The sequence below is a fragment of the Cricetulus griseus genome, chromosome 3, assembly GCF_003668045.3.
Source record: "Cricetulus griseus strain 17A/GY chromosome 3, alternate assembly CriGri-PICRH-1.0, whole genome shotgun sequence".
Classification (NCBI taxonomy): domain Eukaryota; kingdom Metazoa; phylum Chordata; class Mammalia; order Rodentia; family Cricetidae; genus Cricetulus; species Cricetulus griseus.
In genome coordinates, this window is record NC_048596.1 from 144,250,192 (window position 1) to 144,263,391 (window position 13,200).

Sequence of the window (13,200 nt, forward strand, 5' to 3'; positions counted from 1 at the left end):
TTTTGTGTCTTCATTTTAGCATTGCTCAGCCCATGGGCTAATTTCAAATCCAAGGAGTACGAAGACACAAGATGGTAAAACAGAAGCCAGAGGTTAAGACCTATGATGGTGTGTTAGAGAGCAGAACAGATGGTGTAGATCTTTTCTTTAGTGAAACATCACATGATACTAGCTAGGCCAAGCATTTGATAACACTGACTTGCTTCAAAACAATTTTTAGTTGATAACATAGCTACTTTCAAAGGAGACCTATAAGAGCTCTATTGGCTGGCTTTGATCTCTGATAACAATTAAAAAGATTCTTTCTTCTGGTTTAAAGCAACTCACAAAAAGTATGATCAAAAGAAACAAACAATTGCTGACAGAGTAGAGAGGAAATGCAAAGCATGGCTTGTTATTAGCGGGGCCAAGGAAATGAAAGACATGGTGTCCAACACTGGGATGTCAACATGCCTGACCTGTGATTAAAAGTATTTAAGAAATATCAGGAAATATAGCAATGCATCACTGAAGAATACAGACTTCCCAAAGTATTCCTATGACTTCTATGAATATACTATGGCACAAGTGCTCCTGCATACACACATACATATCACACATACACACATGCAAATAATAGTAGCAACAATTATAATATCAAAAGTCAACACAGCACAGACAATTTTAGCTGGATGGTTAAGCGTATTCAAGCAATAAATTTGAAAAGATTTTATTAATAATAAGTCGGTGCTTGTTGATATAGATGTATAATCCAAGCTGGTCAATAGGCTGACACCAAATGATTCAAAGTTCAAGGTTAGCTTGGTTTATAGAGTGAGTTAGATAATCTGGATCAAAAAACTTAGGCTCAAAGTTCTACTGAAAGGTTTCTACCGAATCTTCATCTCAGAGAGTATAAAGAGATTTAGTGATGTCACTGGCCTGAATATATAATATCCCAGTGTCAACCCCCCACTAGTGGAAAACATTAATATGAGCTAAAATAAAAGCAAATTGAATACAAATTGTGCCATTACACACATTGATGGTAATACAAAAGTAGACATGAAAATGGATGATAGCTTACACTGAATAATAACCATCAACACAGCAGTTTGAGTATACAAGAAGCTGGGTACTAAAACTCCAATGGAGATACATTCAAATTCAAGATAAAACTCAATTTAGGGAAGTAGGAAGACATGTTGGCATGTTTGGTATGAGAACATTGCAGAAATTCTTTTCTAGTTTATCAGAACTCCTTGGGATTTTTGGAAATATGAAGAGTAATACATGAAAAACAAGGTCTGGGAAATGAAATTACAAGGATAGTAAAAGTAGAACTTATGAGCCCTACTTTATGAGTCCATATGGTTATAAATGTTAACTGTGAATAATTAGTAGGCATGTGTACTTTTTTAAACCAATGGGAGGGAACTGAAGGCTGTTAGAATTGAGCTCAGATTGCAGATGTTATGCATGTTCTCAGATACACACACACACACACACACACACACGAATGGGGGGAGGGAGAGACTAAGAGAGCAAGAGAAGGTGAGTAGGAAGGAGAAAGAGAGTTAGGGAGAATAAGAGAGAGTACAAATATTATTAGAAATGAAACACTTTTAAGTAATGTCCATCATCATGGTGAGGTAGCAGGTGATGCAATAAACTTACAAGAAGAACTTAGGGGAAACAAGAGCAACAATGCACTCTGAGAAGGAGTAAGGTGTGACTTCCCTCTTAGGAGATTACAGTTTTATTATGCCATGCAATGTTACATTAAGACAAATAGATTCCTGCTGGAGTTGAAGAGGCAAGGGAGGAACTTGACAGGACATTAATAGGGGCAGGGTTCCATAACCATCTCAGCAGTAGAAGGGTTGTTGGAGAAGCTGCCATAGAGAGTAGAGAAAAGCATTTCACACAGATGAATGAGACATAAGCTAGAAACATGGGTTTTGGGTGATTACTGGGGTTAGCAGGGATGTCAGCAGGATGAATTCATCATGAAGGACTCGTAGAGGAGGTCTATGATGCATCCTAATTATAGTGTCCTTTCTGAAACTCTTAGGCAGATTGCAATGGACATTTGCACAGCCAGTAAGAGAGAAGGGGAGTCCTGTCAAAATAATCATCTTTTAAAGCATTCTGATCTCAATCCTGTCAAGAGTAGGACTGTTGCCAAGCAATTAAAACATTTCTTGAGGACTGAAAGTTAGAATGTAGTTGCTATATGTGTGTTTTGTGCATATTTTAAATATTTGGCTAAAATGTTTTAAATATTCTTGTGTTAGACAACAAAATTTTCTTAAGAATAATTTTCCGTATTTTAAAATACTGCTGTGAAATAAGAAGATGATACATGTTCAGCATTTGCTAATACTTTCTGATAATTTGGTTCAATGTCGCTTAGCAAGGAAAATGTGAACCATATTCTTTCCTATTTTCAGTCCTTCTGCTTTCTCATTATCTGAATCCAGTTAAAAGAAATCTGATCTCCCAGGATCCACACTATAACTTCGAACACTAAGGATGCTGTGTATTAACAATGAAAAGAACTAAAGACCACAGTCTATATGCATCGAATCTGAGAGTCTACATTTTGTCTATGGTCCATCTGCATCAGTACCATCTAGATGTTCAGGTACAGCCCTTATATACATATATCAGCATCCACATCATCTCCTAAATCATATTAAAGCATAAGTGGTACAGATTCTGATAGTAAATATTTAATAAATGTCTTCCAGTTATTCCATACTTGTAGCCAATGAGATGAGATATTCATCAGCCAACTTTGGCCAATCATTGGTTAATATCTCCTGTGAACAATATTTCCACATTTCCCACTTGCCAGGAAGCAAATAGAACCAAATGTAGTGGCTAGACAAAAACTTACAGCAGAGACTGCAATACAGACAAAAGGAAGTCATGCAAATCACACGAAAACAGGAGTGAGAAGACAGATTGATTTGAAAGAACTTCATTAGCCATGCTCTATTCACTATGAAGAGAAAGACATGAGTGGGGAGAGCAGAGGGACAGAGATAGAAGAGCAGAGAGACAGGGGTGGAGAGAGCAGAAAGGATTTTGGAGAGAAGAGGGACAAGGGTTGGGGAGAGCAGAGGGACAGGGCTAGAAGAGAAGAGAGACAAGGGTGGGTAAAACAGAGAGACGGGTGGGGGAGAGCAGACAGATAGAGCTTGAGAAGTTGGTAAACTGAGCTCAAGCAAGAACCAAAGTCTCAGAGCTGATCAGGATTTTAAGCCTGTGCTTCCAAACACTTTGTTAGCTTCCAGATCTCACTTCACCTCCTCAGCTACACCTAATACTAGATACCGCACTGATTTCACCCATTTGTGGAGCAGGGTTTCCACTTTGAACCATTGGAGACATGTTTGCACTGTGATGTCTCATTTTAAACTAGGTGAACCTCAACAGATTTTTTTCCCCAATAATACTCAGGGACAAAAGCTGGGATTATGCAGTGCTGAAAGTAAAGGGCATGAAATTCATATAAGTCATTCTTTGTCTTGATTTATCTTACTATATCATCCAGTTTCACTTTGAGAAGAACTGATAAATGAAGGGCTAACTAGAATTTACCCACACTTGGACAGTTGAGACAAATTTACTATACACCTTACATGTACAGACAGTACCAGCAAGAGAACTTTTAGTTCTGTTCTTGAAATAAATTACATTCAAATGCAAGCAGCCACCTCAAGTAGAGACATGAGAGTAGGAAACACAGCACTGGCTGATGGGAGCAGTAGAGAAAGGGGCTACTGAGGACAAGGATCCAGGCTCACAACCCACTGACATACAGTCTCTACTCTGATGTCCTTAATCCTCTGGGGACTTTTCAGTCACCTCTCCTGTCTCTAATTGCTCATACTCTGAGAAGGTTTATCCCTTTATTTGTAAAATAGCTGCCTTTGAAACTCCTGTACACTGAATGGCAAAATGCTGACAGACTTCCTAGCAAAATCCAAGGGTGACAGGAGGCACACTTGTCTTCCTGTCTATCACGGATGTTACAGGAAGTGCAAATGGAAATACTGACTACAGCATCTCATGGTCTGCACCAGTGATCACCCTAACAGTTTGTTAGTACTTACAGGTGGTAATAATTTCACTATGTATTTGTTTATATTTTACAGGAAATTTATAACATCTTAAAATTGAGTTGATATGACGTTATCTCTTTGGATCAATGAACCAATTTTAATGAACAATGATAGCCCTTAACTTGTGTGGTCAATATATGATGGTCAAATTGCATTTTGAAAACATTAAATGTGTGCTCAAAAAAAAAATTAAATTAAGGGCTGGTGAGATGGCCTAGCATGTAAAAACACTTGCTACCCAACCTGGGGACTTGAGTTCGAGCCCCAGAATTAATATAAAGGCACAAAATTAAAATTGACTCCACAAAGTTGACTCTTAATTTTCATACACATACATGAACACATGCCCCCCCACACACCACATACAAATGCACATACATACACATGAAATTAAAAAATCCAATTGCACCTTTCTTTTAGTTATAGAAACACAATAAAATTATATTAGTCATATTTTCAAATGAAGAATATGTGATGCTTTAGAATAATTTGGCAAAAAATAAACCTCATCCATTGGAAATCGCTGAATCATTTTTAGAGGCATAAATGATGTAAGTATAGGTATAAAACAGAAGAAAAGGTAAAATATATTTGAAATTGGTAAAAGTAAATACTTCTAAAGTGGAACATCAAGAAATCATTAACTGAAAATGAACAAATGTTCATTATCAAAGTAAAAAGTAATTTTTGCAAAATAAAGGAAGAAAGAAGACAGAAAAGAAGGAAGGAAGGAAGGAAGGAAGGAAGGAAGGAAGGAAGGAAGGAAGGAAGGAAGAACAAACAAAGAGACTGACGTGTTATCTTAAACATTGTTGTATGTATTTCTTGAACACATACAGCATCTTTCGAGAAATCTACCACTGTACATTGCTCATTATACCTGGGTTATTTGGGGATTTTCTATATGTCTGAATTCCTTATGTATCTTGGATGGCAACTTCTTGTCAGATGTGCAGTTGGCAAACATTTTCCTTCCTGGACAGTGTTTATTTGCACAACTGATCAGCTATTTTGCTATGAGGAGGTTTATTTCATTAAATATAATTATATTACCAATTTTTAATGTACTTAAACATCCTTGCCCACTCCAACATTCTGAAACATTCCTCTGTATTACTTACTTTTCTGTTGCTATGGTGAAATGCCATGACCCAAAATAACTTAGGAGAGGAAAGGGTTTATTTGTCTTACATGACCAGATTCATCACTGAAGAAACTGTCGCTATCATTGCAAGGACAGAAGCAGTAACTGAAGAAGAGAACACTGAAGAACTCTGCTTACTGGCTATCTGTCCCCAGGCTCATGTTCAGATTCTTCTTATATAGGTCAGGCTTGCACTTACACTATCAAAGAATTTGTAAACTGGAGTTCACAGATGAGAAAATGTCAACTATGTGTTGAACACTCAAGGCTGACTATTGAAAAATGGAGTGTTACATGTTAGATGTAAGATTTATTGGGCTACCTCAGCTCCTCTTTTATCCCCTAGGCAGAGTTTCTCTATGTAGCCCTGACTGTCCTGGAAACTCACTCTGTAGACCAGGTTGGCCTCAGATTCACAGAGATCCACCTGCCTCTGCCTACCAAGGGCTGGGATTAAAGGCATGTGCCACCACTACCTAAGGAGCCATTTGTTGGCTGCCTCTGAGTGTGATTTGACATCTGTGTGGTTATCAGGCAAAATCATTTGGGAATATACAGACTGAAGCCAAGTTTCTACCAACACAAAGGCTAAGCATGTCATCAGACAGCACCTAATGCCACAGCAGAGTTTTCCTGCCTTATATTAGCATGTCTGCCTCCTGTTCCCACAAATGCATTCAAAAAGTGGTTTGGTTTATGAATGTCTGTTCTCTTATAAAAATACAAACTTGATCTTGTAACAATAATCATATTCTGACAAGATATTTGAGTTATCCTGAATCCAAGTTCCCATGCCACACGCATTCATATTTGGCTCCAGAATAAATTCTCTTATGCTGTTTCAGATTGGAGTGTTTGTTTTGTTGTTACTGGTCACATACTCATGTCCCTCTATCATATACTTGGACCTTTGCTATTTGCTAAATATCTTAGAGGCAACCACAGTGATAGGCAGTGACCCAGACTCTCTTCTGTACTTTATGTTTGTTTTCTTGTATATTTTAATAATCAGCACTACTAGTGTGTTTGCTCAGTTTATCAATTGTGACAGTAACTGCTTGCTACCTTATTAAGAGGAAATGTGTTTAATACTGGCACCTTTGTGGTCTAGAAGGTGTCATCTGAGTCATTCTAAATGCTCTTTGACCTTGCTTCTCTGTCATTCTTGACTCTATTTGTTGTCTTCAAGTTATTTTAAAAGAAAATGGCAACATTACTGCATTTAGGGTGTATGCTTAGGCCCTGTAAGCCCCCAAACATGCCAGATTCACCACCTGTCCTGAGTAGTGCAATTAACAGACAAAATTCATGACTAAAAGGTGAAAAGGAGATACTTTCAATGTGAACATATTGAAAAGAGCAGCAAAGTACAGTGACCCCAAGTACACCCTCTTTCTTCTAATAGGAAGCTTATGCTTCCTATTAGAGGGCAAGAGATGCATAGCTAGACAAGCAGTTCCAATCAAGGTATATTCCCACCCATCACCAGTTTCAGGAAACAAACTCAAAAGTTTTTAAAGCATGATGCTCCTGAGGATATCCCTTTTTTTATGCATCATTTCAATAATATTATAGCCAAAGGAAGATGCATAAGCATCTCTTTAGAAAATATTCATTCCTGTCACATTGCTTATAATAAAATGAAATTTTATATACAAGTTGTACTATAATTCCCTTAATAAATGAAGGGAAATAAGTGTGAGTAGGAATTCAGGCTTTCACTTACACTATCAAAATGCTTTCACTGTAAATGAAAGTAGCAGTAAAGGAAGGGCTTGGGTAAATCTCAGACCACAATGCAGACCTGAGAATGTCCAAAAAGGAAGAACTGGCATTCTTCTGGCAAAGTGAAATTTCCTATGGAGAAAACTCATAAATAAAAATGATGCTCAAGTTACCACACTCTTATTCTTGTGTTCTTACATAATGCAATTTTAAAAACATCAGTAATAATTTATATTGTTTTCTGAAGATTAAGAGCAAGAACAAGGGCTATCTCTGCTGTTGCCCTGAACCTGCTTCCTCTACTGAGGGCTCTATGAGAGAGCACATATGCCATGTGAAGATGAGGCACTTTGAGACTCTCACTGTGTTTAGAAATGTTTCTCTAAACACAATACACTTTACCAAGAGAGTTGTTTACAGGACGGATTGTGATGTCTTTCTGCATGGTGCAAAAATGTGTTGCTTCTATTGGTTGTTGAATAAAGTTGTTTTGACCAATGGCCAGGCAGAATACAGCTAGGTGGGAAATCCAAATACAGATAGAGAGAGAAAGAAAGCAGAGTCAGGGGGATGCCATGTATCCACCAGGAAAGCTAGATGTGAGGCAAAAGGCCATGAGATTCATAGTAAAATATCGAATAATAGTTGTTAATAAAATACAAATTTGCTTCAGAATGTTTGTATGATAATTGCAACTAGTGATTTCTAAAGCAAATAAATAAACTTGGAATTATGCAAAAATAATATGATTTTGTTAAAACTTACTAATTTACAAAAATACTTCTTTCTCTCTTCCTATGTAAGTGTGACTATACATATATATAAAAACACAACCTCCTGGATCCAGTTTTCTTGTATGTATATGGTTTCAGGGTTGACCACTTTGTGTTGATAGCCAATTTAAGGACTCATGCCTGGCAGAGGCTAATTCCTCCTTACGTGGCATTCATTACTTGCCTATATTTCTTTGCTACTTTTAAACTATTTTTTATGATTTCAAACATGAGCACAATATTTAGATCATTTCAACCCCTGTCTCTCCTCTCCTCAACATCGCATGTCCCCTCTATCCCCTCTCAAATTCTTGTCCTCTTCCTTAGTTACTGCTATACACACATACATATTTATATACATACATACTAAATTAATGGAGGAACTCAGGTGGCTGGTAGATAGAGTTATCATTACAATGATGTGCACTCACTATGCTAACAGTGAGTTGCAACATTTTAAAGAACTGAGGAGACTAAATTTCATTTTTGCTATGCTATATATGTACCAGTACTCTCTCTGACTCCATCTTTTTCTCATACACATGATGTCTCTATCTTTACATATCTATAAGTTCATCAGTTGTATTTATATTATAATATAAATTCATATTAAGAACTTACATTAAATTCATCCTGTAAGATGACATAAACTTCCATATCTATTTAGACCAATATGAAGGGGTGGTATTCATTTACAGTATTTGAATGAGAAGCATAAATGCAAATGTATACTATTATTTAAAAATAGTCTTAGATGTTGGTGTGCAATAAAAAATAGAGAGAGGAGGCCATCAACATTGTAAGAGGTGAGATACTGTGTCTAGAGAGAAGCCTCATCATTAGGATTATGCAAAGATATGTATGGGGCCCCAGTTTGGCTTCCAAAATAATGTAGGGTGGTCACAGGCACTTGTAACTCCAACTCCAGGGGAGAGGATACTCTCTCATACACTGCAGAGGAGCTGCATATATACATGCAATAGTCCTGTGTGCACTTATCAACATAATTAAAAATAAGTAAGAACAATGTTTTAAAATAGAAGAAATATTCTCCTTCTCAAAAAGTTGGCCATCTATATACCTCAAGACCCAGCTATATCACTCTTAGGAATATATCCAAAGGTTACTCAGGCATACCACAAGGACAGTTGCTCAACTATATTCACAGTAGCTTTATTCATATCAGGCAGAATTTAAAACCAACATAGATATCCCCCAACTGAAGAATGGATAAAGAAAATGTCGTACATTTTCACAATGGGGCTGTTTTTAATTTAGCTGTTAAAAACAATGACATCATGAAATTTGAAGGCAAAAGGATAGGACTAAAAAAATCATCCTGAGTGAAGTAACCCAGACCCAGAAAGACCAGCATGGCATATACTTACTTATAAGTAGCTAGTAGCTGTAAAGTAAAGAATAACCATGCTACAATTCACAGACCCAGAGAGGTTAGGAAACAAGGAGAGCTCAAGAGTGTACACTTGTATATCACTGGGAAGGGTAAATAAAAGAAATTTCACTGGTGGATTAAGGGAAGATGGGAATGGGAACATAAGTTATAAGGTGGGCATCAAGTGGAGGTGTAGAATATTGAAAGAGAATACTGGAAGGGGGGTTGTTTCATGATGAGGCAGTAACCTACTGCAAGGAAAACTCACAAGAATCTCCAAGGATCACCCCTGCTAAGACTCCTAGCAATAAGGAACACATAGCCTGAACTGGTCTTCTCCTATGACCAGGCAAGACTACCAGTGGAGAGACTGGGAAACCAAGTCAGACACATAATTTTGACCTACAGTCTGTCCTGCCTAAGGGATATGCTGGGTTAAGGGCAGCACAAAGATTATGGAAGGGGCCAACCAATGACTGGTCTAGCCTCAGACCCATTACAGGAGAGGGAGCCCAACCTTGACACTGCCTAGTGCACCAGGATTCAGTATCTGGATGGCCCTAGGATAGAACCAAACATAACTGGAAAAAAAATTAATGACATGATGCCCAATGGCATGCAGCCCAGAAGTCTTCAGAGGGGCTTTTTCCAAAAACTTATGGAAACAGATGCAGATTCCCACAGCTAAATATTAGGTGAGACTTGGGAAATTCTGTAGAAGAGGGAAAGAAAGGATTGTAGGTCCCAGTGGAGTCAAGGACACCACAAGAAAACACATGGAACCAACTAACATGGCCTCATAGGAGCTCATAGAGACTGAACAATTAACCAGGGACCCTGAATGAAACTGACCTAGGCCCTCTGTATTTATGCTACAATTGTGTAGCTTAGTCATCTTGTAGGACTCCTTACACTGGGAGATGATGTTATCCATCACCCTTTTGCAGGTATTTTGGACCCTATTTTTCATATTGGTTTGTCTTGCCCAGCCTTAATACAAGGGATGTGTTTAGTCCTACTGGAACAAGATATGCCATATTTTGTTAATTCCAAAGCAGAACTGTACCTTACTAAATAGAAACAAAGGAGGAATGGAATGCAGGGGTGGGGTGCAGAGGGGAGGTGGAAGGGACTGGGAAGAGAGGAGGAGGGGAAACTATCGTCCAAGTATAAAATAAATAAATACTATATTAATTAATTAATTAATTAAGGCATACAATTCTGCATTCATGTTTTGGATATGCTCCCTATAACATAGCACAAGCACTTACTCTTAAGTTATTACAAATTCATGTGAAGTCCACAAAATGCCACAAGTCCAGGAAAATGTTTAGTGATATACAAATTGAAGGATATTGGTATTTTTCAGGAACCATGGGATATGAGCTATAAGTTCAGCTCTAACAAGTGTGAGTGAGCATCCAGATAAAATTAAGATTCTGAATCCAGCTACCACCAGGAAAACAGCTGAACAGCTGAACAGGAAATGATGCATTTCTTGGCAACTATTGCCTGATTGTTTCCAATGTTGTGCTCATCCATCATCCCCATACTCAAAGGTGGAGGTCTTGGGGAGCAGCAGCAGATTCTCATCTTTTCTTGGATGTTTTAAACTTGGTTGCTGTTTCTGGATTGTTTAAAGAATGAAGGGGTTTCTCAGGAAAATGGGAATCATACTACCTAAAGACCCAACAATTCCACTCTTAGGCATATCCCCAAAGGATTCACATTCATACCACAAGAACATCTGTTCAACTATGTTTATAGCAGCATTACTTGTAATGGTCAGAACCTGGAAGCATCCTAGAATCCCCTCAACTGAAGAATGGATAAAGAAAATGTGGTATGTTTACACAATGGAGTAATGTTTACACTACTCAGCTGGGGAAGAAAAACAAAACAAAACAAAACAATGAAATCTTGAAATTCACAGGCAAATGGTTGGAACTAGAAGAAACCATCCTGATTGAGGTACTCCAGTCACAAAAAAAAGATAAACATTGTATGTACTCAATTATATATGGATATTAGACATAGAACAAATGATTACCAGCCTACAATCCACACCTCCAGAGACGCTAAGAAACAAGGAGGACCCTAAGACAGACATATATAGTCACCTGGAGAAGGGGAAAGGGACAAGAGCTCCTGAAGAAATTGGGAGCATGGAGGGAGGCAGAGGGAGTTGGAGATAGGAGATAGAGAAGGGTAGAAGAAAACATGAGGGATCAAGTAGACTGTGTTGAGGATGAATAGAGGACCTCAAGAAAAGTGATATCTTAATAGAGGGAGCCATTATGGGCTTAATGAGAAACCTGGCACTATGGAAATGTCCAGAGATCCACAAGGATGACCCTAAACAAGAATCTAAGCAATAGTTAACAGGCTACCTTAAATACTCTTCCCCTATAATGAGACTGATGACTACCTTAAATACTGTCATTTAGCCTTCATCCAATAGCTACTGGAAGCAGAAACAGAAATTCACAGATAAGCACTGAGCCCAACTCCTGGAATCCAATTGTATAGAGGGAGGAGTGATGAGCATATGGGTCAAGACCATGCTGGGAAACAGCTGAACTGAGCAAGTGGGAGTTCTGGAACTCCAGAGTGACAGCTGGGGAACCTTCATAGGACTGAACCCTGACCTCTGAACATGGTTGTCAATTGTGGGGTTGGGCAGTCTATGGGGCACTTGGCAGTGGAACCATTGTTTATCCCTAGTGCACAAATGGGATTTTGGAGCCCATTCCCTATAAAGGTATACTCTCTCAGCGTAGATACAAGGGAGAGGACCTAGGTCTTGACCCAAATGATGTGACACACTTTGATGATTCCCCCAATGGGAGGACCCATTCCTCCCTGAGGAGTGTAGTTGGGGGTGGGATGAGGGGATGGTGGGAGGAATGGGAGGACAGAGAGAGAGAGAGGAAACTGGGATTGGTATACAAAATAAGATTGTTTTAAATTTAAATAAAATTAATTTATTGTGGGGGGAACAAATAATTCTGTTATGGAATATTTTAGGGCCCAGCCTCCAGCTCCTGTAAACATGGAGCACCAGGCTCTCCATTGTATTGTTAATTGCAAGTAGGGCTACTATTGTTTATCATAGCCTTAGGGTAATATGCCTGCTAATTTGCATCTCTGTGGCTTAAGCTTTGAGTAGGCCCATGCCTGGGCTGAGGACTCTGCCTTTGTGACCAAGAGTTATTTAGGTAATGCTTGAATCAATAGAATCACTTGATGTTAGCTATATACATTATAATAGATGCTTCCTGATGCTGTCCCTGCCCTTGGAGGACTACTTAAATGGACTTCTCAATAAACTGTGGCTTCTTGGCCTCAGCTGGGAACCCTCCTGAGATGATATGGTGTTTCCTGTCTCATCATTAGCATTGTTGGGTAATTAAACTTCCTTAGTTCACACACCTCCACTCAGAATTGGACCCGGGACTGTACGGCTGGCTCCGTCCACAGTCCTGAAGAAATCAGTCAGGAACAATTTATAAAAGGAATGAAGACACAAAAGAGCTGGAGTAAGACTAATAGAGACATTGTAATTAAAAGAGAGAGAGAGATGAAAGAAAGAAAGAGAATTGGCAAAAAATGAAAGTCTAACTCATTAAGCATAACGTATAATGGACAACTGGAAAGCATATTTTATTATGATGTGTTTGTTTGTTTGTGGACAAACCAGAGGGCTTGCCTCAAACTGGGACTCCTCCTGCCTTCATTTCCTTCTGAGCACTGGGGATTAAAATCCATTGCCTCATTGTACTCATTGTACTTTTCATTTAAAAATTCCCTCTAGAACAATAATTTAATGACAAACTTCTCTCTCTCTCTGTCTCTCTTTTTTTTTTTTTTTTTTTTTTTTTTTTTTTGGTTTTTCGAGACAGGGTTTCTCTGTGTAGCTTTGGAGCCTATCCTGGCACTTGCTCTGGAGACCAGGCTGGCCTCGAACTCACAGAGATCCACCTGCCTCTGCCTCCTGAGTGCTGGGATTAAAGGCGTGCACCACCAACACCCGGCTGACATACTTCTCTTAAT

The 13,200-nt window shown here is 38.5% G+C and overlaps 1 long non-coding RNA gene across 33 annotated transcripts in view; it reads left to right on the forward strand.

The window, feature by feature from the left end:
- The window catches only part of LOC103161473, an 82,844-nt gene that overhangs the window by 57,697 nt on the left and 11,947 nt on the right, over window positions 1-13,200 (forward strand). For 31 of the 33 annotated variants that reach the window (XR_003483156.2, XR_004769205.1, XR_004769193.1 and 28 more), the window contains one exon: window positions 2,433-2,626. This is a non-coding gene — a long non-coding RNA (uncharacterized LOC103161473). Of the gene's footprint in view, window positions 1-2,432; window positions 2,627-4,145; window positions 7,155-13,200 lie in introns of those variants that run through there. The other 2 variants (XR_004769198.1, XR_004769196.1) reach the window with 2 other exon arrangements.